The sequence below is a fragment of the Balaenoptera musculus genome, chromosome 15 (assembly GCF_009873245.2).
Source record: "Balaenoptera musculus isolate JJ_BM4_2016_0621 chromosome 15, mBalMus1.pri.v3, whole genome shotgun sequence".
In the NCBI taxonomy this organism is placed as follows: Eukaryota; Metazoa; Chordata; class Mammalia; order Artiodactyla; family Balaenopteridae; genus Balaenoptera; species Balaenoptera musculus.
In genome coordinates, this window is record NC_045799.1 from 69,239,394 (window position 1) to 69,252,571 (window position 13,178).

The window sequence follows — 13,178 nt, forward strand, 5'->3', positions numbered from 1 at the left end:
GTGGCTGTACAAACCAAGATTCCAGGAGAACCTCCAGTGTTTGTTTCCTTGTGTCTTCTGTTTCTCAGTATTGATAACTAGTAAACACTTAAGAAGTTTTAGTCTTATGGGTTTTGAGTGGGCATGAAGGAAGAGTCTGGAGAGATGGGGCCCCACTGAGCAGCCAGGCTGGGAGCAGCAAACCAAGGAATTCAGTAGGGAAATTAGGGAGTTTCTTCCTGGGATCTTTTTCCTGAAAAAGAAATGGGACACAGAGAAAGACAACTGTTATATGATATCATGTATATGTGGCATCTAAAAAATAATACAAATGAACTTATTTGCAAAACAAAAATGGACTCACAGACATAGAAAACAAAGGGGAAAGGGGGAAGGGATAAATAAGGAGTATGGGATTAACAGATATGTACTACTATATATTAAAATAGATAACAACAAAGATTTACTGTATAGCACAGGGAACTATATCCAATATCTTGTATTAACCTATGATGGAAAATAACCTGAATCAATCAATCTATCTATCTATCTGTCTGTCTATCTGAATCACTTTGCTGTACACCTGAAACTAACACCATATTGTAAATCAACTATAGTTCAATTTAAAAAAAGTGCACCTATTATAAAAACAAACCATTGCACGCTACAGCCATACCACCCTGAGTGCACCCGATCTCATCTGATCTCAGAAGCTAGGCAGGGTAGGCATGGTTAGTACTTGGATGGGAGACCACCTGGGAATACTGGGTGCTGTAGGCTTCAAAAACAAAAAAAGCAAACCATTGCATAAAATTTTTAAAAAAAAATTATATTAATTAATTTTTTGCTGTGCTGTGTCTTCGTTGCTGCACGCGGGCTTTCTCTAGTTGTGGCAAGCGGGGGCTATTCTTTGTTGCGGTGCGTGGGCTTCTCATTGCGGTGGCTTCTGTTGTTGCAGAGCACAGGCTCTAGGCGCGGGCTTCAGTAGTTGTGGCATGCGGGCTCAGTAGTTGTGGCTCGCGGGCTCTAGAGCACAGGCTCAGTAGTTGTGGCGCACGGGCTTAGTTGCTCCTCAGCATGTGGGATCTTCCCGGGCCAGGGCTCGAACCCATGTCCCCTGCATTGGCAGGTGGATTCTTAACCACTGCACCACCAGGGAAGTCCTGCATAAAACTTTGACTCACTAATTGGCAGTGTTCCTTCAGATAATATGTATTAGAGAAGAGACCAAGTATAATTTGAGATGTGTCGACTCTGAAACTATTGCTGCTTTTATTTCTTGGACCATACCTTTTCCCACCTTTAAAAAAATTATTATGATAAAATAAAAGTAACATAAAGTTAAAAAAAAAAAAGAAAAAGAAATGGAACAGTGTTTGGAAAATGACCCCAGGCATCTCATGGTGTGAAGTCCTGTGGTTTCCTTCTCTGGCTACAACTTCTATACGTGTGCGTATTGAACCCTCCAAAATCCCACTCTTGCTCTCAACTCCATAGCACACCTGCATCCTTTTGATTTGGGAGATGTGGAAAGCGTGGAATAGATGCAGGTTCCATCCTAGTGCCTGGATTTCTATCCTCTTTTGATGAAGTGTAGTTCGGTTTAACGATACCACCTGGGCAGGCAGAGAAACGATAGAGAGGAAGTTACTTTCTGGGATTTCAATCCCAAAGACAGATTTCCAAGTACAAATTAGTGATACCTTGTATTGTGAGGGACTTGAAGCCCCAGATTGTCACTCATTTCCTTTCCCCTTTTGTTGTCATGGGGACTTCTTTTCCTTGAGTTATTACATCTTGCACTTCAGCAAAAATTTTATTGCTTCGGGACCATCGGGGACATTTTTCACTGCTCATGGTGTAATACACAGAGGTAATTTCTTTCAAATGATTTTTGCTTGAAGTGGTTTTCAATGAATTGAGAAGGGTTAAGAGTATGAATGGAGGCCTGAATTTCTAGTATTGGGTCCAGGCATGGAGCATATCCCCTCGGCTTTGCCAGAACATTCAACGTGGTTGTACAATTGCCCTGGCAGTACAGAAATAGGCAGCAATCCATTTTATTCTCTTGTTTGGCCACAAAAAGAAAGAAAAGTATTATTTAATGCTGTAATCTATTTAAGTCTCTTCCAGATCACTTTTGAAAGTTTTATTTTATTTCTGAAATGGAATGTTTTCATCAGAAGGGAATAGTTATGATTTCTCAATGGTGGAGGTTAGTCGTTGTACTGGGGAAACAGTTAGACAAAGCAATCTCAGTGACGGCATGATAGAGTCTTCAATGATGCCCTCGGTGTTGCAGGAGCAGCCTCTGATTTTTATCTGTTTTCTGTGTCTTTCGAGGCTCTTGTATACATGGTATTTTCTTTCCTGCTGCTACTTTGAGCCCAAACAGCAAGAAATTTGGCATTAGAACAACTCCTTGGCTTTTTTTCTTCTTGTTTCATTTTATTCCTTCCCTCCCTCCCCCTTCCCTCCCTTCCTTCCTCCCTTCCTCCCTTCCTCCCTTTCTCCTTCCTTCTATCCCTCTCTCCCTCCCTTCCTTTCTTTCTTCCTGCCTCCCTCCCTCCTTTCCCCCACTCTCCCTCCCTGCCTGGGTTGGGTATCTCCAAAACCACCTTCCTGTTGGACAATTTTCAAACAGGACTCACAGAACTCAGAAAAGATGTTATACTCCCAGTCAGGAAAGGATGCACATTAAAATCAATAAAGGAAAAAGACATAGAGGGCAGAATCCAGGAGAAACCAGACCCAAGCTTACAGTTGTGTTCTCCTAGTGGAGTTGCAGAGACAGCACTAATTCTCCCAACAACAGTGACAGATGTGCTAAGTGTTGCCAACCAGGGAAGCTCACCGAGACTTGGTGTCCAGGAATTGTACTGGCGAGCAGTCACCTAGGCATGGAGTGCCTGACTGATGACCTTAGCTACTCAGCCTCCAGGATCTGCCCCTCTAAAAGTCCAACTGATTCGGCATGGCTCAGGGCCCCAGGCAAACAAAAACAGCTGTTCACTGTAAATCACAGTGTTAGCATAAACTGTTTGGCGTGGTCTACTGTCTCAGGTATACAAAGACACTCTTATCAGGTAGGGTATTCCAAGGGTTCAGAGTTGATCTCCCAGGGCATGGTCAAGGGTCAGTCTTTTCTTTGGAGTGTGCAAGGTTTGGGGACCCCAAGCCTGCTGAGTAAACCCTTTAGTGCACACTCCCACACCAGCACAGACTCTAGGTCAGGCAAGTGCAAGCTGATGGGAAAATAAAGATGCTTTCTTATACTATATGCAAATCTGAAGACTTGCTTTCGTCTCTTCGCTGTCCCACAGTAAGCAAACCATTTGGTTAGACTACCTTGGAAGGATAAATCTTTTCATAACGTTTGCAAAGGAGCCGTTTCATCATATTGCTGCATTTTCACTTGGCCTCTCCTGATGCAAGATTGGGGTGGAAATATTGAAAGACCCACAAGGGATGTGACACTAGAGGTGGCCTGCCCTCTCTTAGGATTCCAGGGAGCAAGTTTCAGTCAAAGTAACTGGAGCAGGCTTTCCATTTTTGAAACTTACGTCTTTAAAACAAATATTCTAAAGCAAATACTGTAGCTTTTCCCTCTCCCTTCCTTTCTTTCACCCCTTTTCCTGCCCCGCAAACCCTGGGCACCAGATGAGCATTAGGAGAGATTGTCAAGTAGGTGGTACTTTTTGGAGGCAGTTTAAATCAGCTACCTTTTTACATTGGTTGAATTCTCTCAACACATGTCTGCTCAAATAAATTGATATTCTCATCCTGATGACTCATTTGGTGAACCACATTGTTATGCCATCTCTTTGGCTGACCCTTGTAACTGCCACCCAAACAGTAGGAAATGCATGATTATTTTCATGCTAACAAGCACTGGAGAGCAACAAGCTTTTTTTTCCCCCCAGCTATTCACAGTGATACCCATTGACTTTCAGCTGGCATTCTGGGTGTCACAGTGGATGGGTCGAGCCTGGGTGACCCCATGGAGCTCTTTTTTTTTTTTTTTTTTTTAATTTACTTATTTATTTATTTATTTTTGGCTGTGTTGGGTCTTCGTCTCTGTGCGAGGGCTTTCTCTAGTTGTGGCAAGCGGGGGCCACTCTTCATCGCAGTGCGCGGGCCTCTCACTATTGCGGCCTCTCGTTGCGGAGCACAGGCTCCAGACGCGCAGGCTCAGTAGTTGTGGCTCACGGGCCTAGTTGCTCCGCGGCATGTGGGATCTTCCCAGACCAAGGCTCGAACCCGTGTCCTCTGCATTGGCAGGCAGACTCTCAACCACTGTGCCACCAGGGAAGCCCCCCTCATGGAGCTCTTGACACCCTGAAGCGGCCTTAAGAAATGGGTTTTGGTGATAAGCTCATGCAGTCTTGACTGGTTGAACAACAGAACTCAAAAAACATCCCACTACTTGAATAGGACCAATTAGATTTCTGGAAGGAGGTAGGGTTGCATGGGTTATTGGAAACCCTGTGTTTTAATTGCTGACCTTGCTCCTGCTGCTTCCTAGCTGTGGAACTTGGGGCATATCATCTAACCCTTCAGACTGTCTTGTTTCCTCATCAGTTACAGGAGGGTAACAGTAGTACCTACTTCATGGCATAGTTATGCTGATTAGTAGGTTAGAGCAAGTAAGGCTTTCCACACTGTGCTTAGCACGTAGTACACAGCCATGTAATGGCAACGTCCACAACCTAGGTGTCCATCAACAGAGGAATGGCTGAAGAAGATGTGGTATATATAGACAATGGAATATTACCCAGCCATAAAAATGAATGAAATAATGCCATTTGCAGCAACATGGATGGACCTAGAGATTATTATACTAAGTGAAGACAGAGAAAGACAAATATCATATGATATCACTTATACGTGGAATCTAAAAAAAATGATACAAATGAACTTAAACAGAAATGGACTCACAGACTTCGAAAACAAACTTATGGTTACCAAAGAGGAAACGTGGTGGGGAGGGATAAATTAGGAGTTTGGGATTAACAGATATACACTACTATATATAAAACAGATAATCAACAAGGACCTACTGTATAGCACAGGAAACTCTACTTAGTATTCTGTAATAACCTATATGGGAAGTAATCTGGAAAAGAATGGATATATGTATGTGTATAAATGAATCACTTTGCTGTACACCTGAAACTAAAATAACATTGTAAACCAACTATAATATAAAAGAAAATTTTAAAAAATGGCAACATCCATTGTTGCTAACAGAAGTAATCAGGGTAAAAGTAATACATTCCGATACTAAATTGATAGTGAGCTAAGGAGCTCCATACCTACCTTGTAGATTTATAGATTAAAGGTGCCTTCCCAATAAGACAGTCTCTGAGATCCACCTCATGTAGAGGATTTCTAGAACCTTTTGCCTAGGCTCCCTCTTCCTCCAGGATATGGGGAAATGGGAACAGTGGATGGCATATTTTAGAGATTATCAAGATGGAAGCACATGCATCTTATTATTTCAGAAGTGCCAATAAATTGGTGATGTGAGATGCACTCTTAGTATCTTTGGTTATTGTTCCTCTGAGTCATCTTGACTCTTTCCATCTTTTTTTAAAAAAATTATTTTGCTTTATTTATTTATTTTAAATTTTATTTATTTATTTATTTATTTATTTATTTATTTATTTATTTATTTATTTATTTATTTATGGCTGTGTTGGGTCTTCGTTTCTGTGCGAGGGCTTTCTCCAGCTGCGGTGAGCGGGGGCCACTCTTCATCGCGGTGCGCGGGCCTCTCACTGTCGCGGCCTCTCCCATTGCGGAGCACAGGCTCCAGACGCGCAGGCTCAGTAGTTGTGGCTCATGGGCCTAGTTGCTCCGCGGCATGTGGGATCTTCCCAGACCAGGGCTCGAACCTGTGTCCCCTGCATCGGCAGGCAGATTCTCAACCACTGCGCCACCAGGGAAGCCCTCCATCTTGAGCCTGGGCTCAGATAACTGGATTTGTTACATATTTCCCTTTCTCAAGCATCTTGGCGCAGGGTGCCAGGAGTTCACTGGGAGTCACCTGTCTGCCAGGACACACCCATGCACAAGCCAACACTAGACACCCCTCTGCATTTGGGCTTGTTTCCTCGGGTACCTGAGCCTCAAGCCTGGTTATGTAGCATCACATGTGACAAGGTGGGACTCTTTAAAATGTCTCAGGTCTCTTGGTTCCTAAAGAAGCTGCATGAGAATTTATCTCCAGTCTAGGCTCCAGGACTAAACATCCTGGTGTTAGAAAAAAGAGCAGTGCTGGAAGTTGGTTGGCTTGGTTTCTGGCCTTTGTCCTGTCCCAAATTTTTTAATGAATTTTTTTGGGAAAAAAAAATTACTTCCCATCTGTGGGTCTCAGTTTCCCTTTCTGAAAAAGGGTGGGGAAGCAGAGGAGACTAAATTGGTTAATAGGTGAGTGCAAAAGTCTGGGCGTGAGTTAGGCTGAGTTCTTTCAGCTCAAAAGCATGTGGCAGTGGCGTGTGATAGGTGCATGCAGGCTGCCTGAGTTCCAGGCTTAGAGGCTGCTCACTGGCTGTGTTATCTTGGACAAATTACTGAACCTTTCTGTTTCTCCGTTTCTTCTTTTTAAAAATTTGGATAGTCAGAGTATCTAGGACTGAATGGGTGAAATAAAGGTAGTGTGCTTAGAATGGCATCTGGCATCTATAGTAATGCTGCATGGGTGATGGATGTATTATTAACTACGTGGGGATTAAGTTCACTCCTACAAGGAATGTGCTCTCTCTAAATGTTTTTTAAAACATCACCCTCTCGGTCTACCTTTATAGACATTTATTTCCTAAAAGAAAAGAAACAGAGTCATGTGATCATAAATAGCTGACCTTTGGCCTTGGTGCAGGGACCACATTGGGACTGTGGAGGGTGGGCGATTTTAGGCTCCATTCAATGGTGCAGTCCTTACTATTTTCTGGCCCTTCGCCGCCATGTGCAGTGTGTACTCAAAGTTGCCGAAGCTTCCATTATGAAAGAAAAACCAGAGATCTGAATTTTTATACGAAATCTCCCAGTTTTTTAGATTGTTACAAAAGTGTAAAATCGCAAGATGGGCCAAACAAACCCAGCTGTGCAGGACTCCTGGATTTGATCCTAGATCTCAGAGGCCCACATCCTCATTTGGAATGAGGACCCAGGCCCCTAGAGGAGCATGAATAAACGTGTAGACTTGGGGCAGAGCTAGGACCGGAAACCAGGCCCTAAGTCCCAGCCCCAGGGCTGTCTACCATCGACCGTTTATCCAATACATATTGATTGTGTGCTTGTGTTCTAGGCACTAAGTGAGGTGCTGGGTATACAGTGGAGCCCAGGAAAGACACAATTCCTCCCCCTTAAGGAATTTACGGTGTAGTGGAGCCATAAACAAGCCACCAATCCCAGGCCTCTCTGATTCCCCTAGGAGGCTGCAGCTGGTGTAATGAGCAGACCTGTGTGATCTGGACAGATGAGCTAGTCAATTCAGGTGATCCCTCCTGTGTGACACAAATGTATCCCAACAGAAGCCTTTGAGAGAGAGAGAGAGAGAGAGCAAGAGAGTGCTAGAAACCAAAGGGGGCACCTGATGGTGGGGATTTCAGGCTTTATTATGGGAGTGATGAGGGGACCAATAGCTACATTGGCCCAATAGAGTTTTCTTGTGCATCTTACATTATTCCCCCGGGACACTCACGCCAGGCTATGGGGGGCTGACCTTACCGGGAGTCCTGTCTACAGTGGAGTGTGCCTTGTGAATTCTGAACCAGGCTTTGATCTAGAAAACCTTTGGCAATGTCATTGATTTCCTAGGGTATTGCAATGAGTATACTTCTGGTGTCTGTGCACGGAAGACCTTGGCCGCCAGCCACTTACACTCTTGTAGAAGAAGTCTCATTCAGAGCGTGGATAAGAGGCCGACACGGTCCACCTGCCTGAGCATTTAAGTCATCAGCACTACAGGATATGTTAGTGTACAGGATTCCCCCGCTATCCGAAAGTAGAGCATGAAACATTTTGTAAGCTTGAAATGGCGTAAAGCGAAGAAGCAGTTACCTTAGGACACATCTTGCTCACAGATACACACAATAAATGGAGATGAAGCACAGGTGCTCACAGACACATTTCAGGGCTGTGGCGGCTTGATGCCCAGATGCTGAGTCTGGTTCCTGGGGAAGGTGCTGGGTGATGGCACTCCTGCCGCAGGGCGTGTGCCCCGCCTCTGTGACGGCTGGACTGGCTGCAAGACAAGCCCTGAACGCTGTTTTTGCTTTTCACCTTTTCTCATAACAGTGAAAATCCTCTTCAGGTTTCTTTCAGTTAGCGAAAATAGATACTAATGTAGGTATTTTGTAAAAGCGAAGTGGAGTAAAGCAAACTTTTGAAAATGGAGGATACCTGTATAATGTTTGTAAGTGAGGGCTCTGTCTGTTGCAAGTGACATTATCCTTCCCCAAGAAAGGAATTGATTTGCTTAACTAACTGAAAAATCTAACATTGTGTAGAGGTTTAAGGCACAGTTGGATCCAGGGATTCAAAACCATCTGGGCTCTGTCTGTCTCTGCGTCTTTGCTTTGCTCTGCTCTGCGCTGGCTTTGTTCTCAGGCAGGCCTCCTCTATGTCGTGGCTGTCAGTAGTTCCAGGCTTACTTTCCGATGGCCCGCCCATAGCAGAGGAGAGGGGATGCGGCAGAAGTTCCAAGGCTGGTTCTCACTGGCCCTGATTGGGCTATGCACCCATCCCTGAACCAATCACTGTGAACCTAATGGCACAGACCCGTGTCTCCTGCCATCCCTGTAGCTAGGCTGGAGGCATCCTGCACCGAACAACACAGACTGAGAAGAAGGAGGGATGTTCCCCGAAGGGAAGTTGGGGTACTAATTACTAGGAGATGGAAGAATAAAACCTAGGCAGAGAGGCTCTGATGGGCCAAATTCTTTGCCTAACATCTTGCAACAGTTTAATTTTTCTCATCAGGTTCCATCCAACTTTGCAGTGCTTCTCACGAATCCCTCTCCATCTGTCCTAGTGCAGATTTCATCCCTTCATGCCTCTGAGTGGCCTCCAGATGGACCTCCCCATGGTGTCTGAGCAGAGGTCAAAGGATGTTTTCCAAGGCTGTATTAGGGTTCTCCAGAGAAACAGAACCAATTTCTTTATCTACACCTATATCTGTATCTATATCTATATCCATCATCTATAGAAAGATATTAATTTATTATAGGAATTGGTTTGTGTGATTACAGAGGCCAAGAAGTCCCACGATCTGCCATCTGCAAGGTGGGGAACCAGGAAAGCTGGTGGTATGTAATTTATTCCGAGTCCGAAGGCCCAAGAACCAGGAGTACCAATGTCTGAGGGCAGGAGAAGGTGGGCGTCCCAGCTCAAGCAGAGAGAGCAAATTTGCCCTTCTTCCATCTTTCTGTTCTATTCCGGCCCTCAAAAGAATGCATGAGGCCCACCCACACTGGTGAGAGTGGATCTTCTTTGCTCAGTCTACTGATTCAAATGCTAATCTCTTCTGGAAACCCCCTCACAGAAACACCCAGAAATCATGTTTTACCAGCATTCTGGGCATCCCTCAGCCCAGTCAAGTTGATGCTTAAAATGAACTATTGCAAAGGCAGAGTGGGGAGGCTGATGGGAGTGATGATCCAGAACAGTGTTGGAAGACCATGACTTTGAGGATGGGACCACTCTTGGTCATCGTGTCCCTGCAGAGTGACCTTGGCCCTTTAAATATTGGACATGGTTCATTTGAAGTGAGAAAAGAAACCGTGCCACGTGAAGTTACTTATTAATGTCTGTGAAGTGGAGTTCATCCTGTGGATTTTATTTAGACTGCTGCTGTGAGATTACTTGCTGTATAGCACATATAAAATTCCTGGCACCGGCTGGATGTTCAGTAAAGGTTCTCAGATTTCCTCGAATCTATAATGTGCACTTTTACTCTTACGATCACTAGGAATAGAGCATTGCTAATTAAACCATGACGGTACTTTTACATGTAGGATTTTAAAATTTCACATTTATTGGAAAGAGCATCCTTATGCTTGAACATTTATCTTCCATCACTCTTGTGCATTCATACATCAGAAAAAAATAAATGAGATAAATTGGTCCATGGATTCCTGACATTTCTTATTCAGAGTTTGACCCTTCTAAGCCACCCCCAGTTAGCAGTGTCCTTCTCGTGCATGTTGTTCGTGCTATCATTCTTAATTCCACCTAGGCTGTTGCTCTGGCAGCATTTCTTAAAGAGTGCTCCATCCTTGCCCTCAGGATTTTCTTCCAGGCTGCTCCTGGTTTTGACACACAGACTCAGGCAGTCACAATACGTGATGATGATTGTGAGACACATTTTGATTTCAGCTAGGTTGAAATGTGAATAAAAAGATACATTTTAGGATTGATGAAATATTGTAGTTTGCTCACTTTCCTCTCCTCCCAGCTTTGCTAATTGCAGCACCAGGGCAGCAAAATGTCATCAAATTGCCCGTAGAATTGTATCCCCTTTCCTGATGCTGTACAGAAAGTGTGTGTGTAACTGTGGCTTCTGTGCTCTGCTCACCCTCTGTCTCCTGTATGAAATCTTCCCAGCTGACAGCAAGCAAACTCAGTATGCCGCAGCTAAGCATATATGGCTGTAAAGTCAACTCTCGCCTCTTTCCCCATCACTCATTATATGCCAAGCACACTGGCCTTCTTGCTGTTCATTGCACAGCCCAGGCTTGTTTCTAACTCAGGGCCCTGGCCTTTGTTCTCTGCTGTATCAGTGGTTCTCAACAAGGGGAGTTGTAGCCCTTCCTCTAGGGAAGAGAGTGGAAACATTTTCGGCTACCCCAATTGACTACCCAGAGGACCCTACAGATATTGGGTACGGGGGGGGGGTCAAGGGATGCTAAATGTCCTGCGGTGCTCAGGACAGACCCACACAAGAAAAACAGTCCCAGGCCAAATGCCAATAGCATCCCGTTCGAGAAAACCTGAGCTCGGTGGCTTTTGCCCTTGGCTTTGCATGGCTGTCTCTTCCTTGTCACTCATTCACGGTGTGAATGGTACCTTCTAGAAGTGTTCAGAGCGTAACCTGCCTCCATAGGCTGCAGCCTTGCTTCCTCCAGCCTGGGTCACTTTCTACCATACTGCTTAGTTTATTTCCACCCTAGTACTTGTCACTGCCTGAGATGTTGTTGTTTGTTCATCTGATGGTTACTATTTTCATTGTAGTATGGTTGACTTACAATACTATGTTAGTTTCAGCTGTACAACATAAGGATTTGATATTTTTATAGGTTATACTCCATATAATGTTGGCTCTATTCCCTGTGCAGTACATTACATCTTTGTAACTTATTTATTTTATACCTAGTGGTTTGTACCTCTTAATCCCCTTCACCTATGTTGCCCTTCCCCCACGCTTCTCCCCTCTGGTAACCACTCGTTTGTTCTCCATCTCTGTGAGTCTGTTTCTGTTTTGTTATATTTGTTTGTTTTATTTTTTAGATTACACGTATACTTGAAAACATACATTATTCGTCTTTCTCTGTCTGACTTATTTCACTAAGCATAATATCCTCCATGTCCATTTATGTTGCTGCGAATGGCAAAATTTCATTCTTTTTTATGGCTCAGTAATATTCCATTATATATAGGTGTATATATGTGTACACGCACACACACATACACCACAGCATCTTTATCCATTCATCAGTTGATGGACACTCAGGTCGCTTCCATGGAGGTTCTTCAAAAAATTAAAAATAGAACTACCACATGATCCACCAATTCCACTCCTGGATATTTAGCCAAAGAAAATGAAAACACTTAATAGGAAAATACAGGTGCACCTCAGTGTTCATGGCAACGTTATTACTTTATTATTTTTGGTTTGTGTCCTTCCACTAGTATATACATTGAGAGCAAGGATCTTGCCTATTTTGTCTACTGCTATATCCTCAGCATCCAGAACAGATAAATATTTATTGAATAAGTGAACAAATGGATGAAGAATCAGAATTGTCTACTAATTATCTCAAGTCTCCAATTAGACAGGAAGCTATTTGTAACCTGCCCGTTTTCCCTGTCTCCTCTTTAGCGAATGACACACTTAAAAAAAAAAAAAAAAAGCAACCCAAAAGACTACCCAATAGTTGGCTGTCGTAGCGACGGTCTGCCATTCCTGTTTCTGTTTTCTAAGGAACAGTGTCATTGCCCATCAGTGTCAAAGTGAATCGGATGGGTGATGTCTTAAGCTGATTGTTTCCTGAAAAGTGCTTTCTGGAGCACGACTCCCTGAACGTCTCTGTCTATTTGGGATGGCAAAACGTGGGGAGGATTATGTTGTTGGTTATTGAAAGATGTTCTTTCCACTTAAGCTTTCTTTGTGATTTCAAGTGTGAGTTCACAGACCTTTTGATTACAGGGGAGCAAAGATGCATTGGCATCTTCCTGTGGTTGAAGTGATTAAAGTACTGGCACCCTTCAAGGCCTCCTCTGGAAAGGCAGAGAGGAGACACAGGAGAGACTGTTTAACCAGTGCTCAGGACACGTTTCTGCCTGTTCCCTTAATATAAGTATTTGCCTGCTCTGAACAGGTCGAGTCTCGGATGGAATGAGCCTCAAAGATCTTAGGTTCCAAGTGACTCCTTTTCAAGACGTTGAATTAACTTGGTCAAGGTGGGACAAGTATTGATAGTTAGAAGCAGAGCCACGATTGGCAGTCAGATATTCTGGTTGTGGCTTCTTTCATGGAGAGGAGTCTTGTTGATGTCATGGTGGCTGGTTTAAACCACGCAGAATGAAAGGATAATTTAGAGTGATCACTCCTTTGTGGTGAGCACTTTCCATGCTGTTTTCTGACTCAATCCCAACGACCTATGGTTATGTCACCCCTTATATAGATGCGGAAACTGAAGCTCAGAGAGGTGAGATGACTTGCCCGAAGTCACACAGTGCCAGATCCAGGGACTCTCATCTTCCCTGCCCTCCCAAACCTACATTCTTAATTGCTGTAGTGGATGAGGTTTCCTCCTCTCCCCTTCATTTACTTTTAAATTTCTGTTTGCTAAGATCCAGGGAAAGAAAGAGTATATAAAGGGTAAATATAGTTGAAAGATATGGTGAGAGTTTCTCATTACTGAGCCTATCAGAGATTTTTAGTTTCTGTCTAGAATCTGTCACTATTATATTTC

The 13,178-nt window shown here is 43.8% G+C and overlaps 1 protein-coding gene and 1 pseudogene across 1 annotated transcript in view; both read left to right on the forward strand.

The window, feature by feature from the left end:
* HS3ST4 (heparan sulfate-glucosamine 3-sulfotransferase 4) overlaps nucleotides 1-13,178 on the forward strand; it is a 411,041-nt gene that overhangs the window by 37,640 nt on the left and 360,223 nt on the right. The window lies entirely within an intron of this gene.
* Nucleotides 642-759, forward strand: LOC118882137 (annotated as a pseudogene).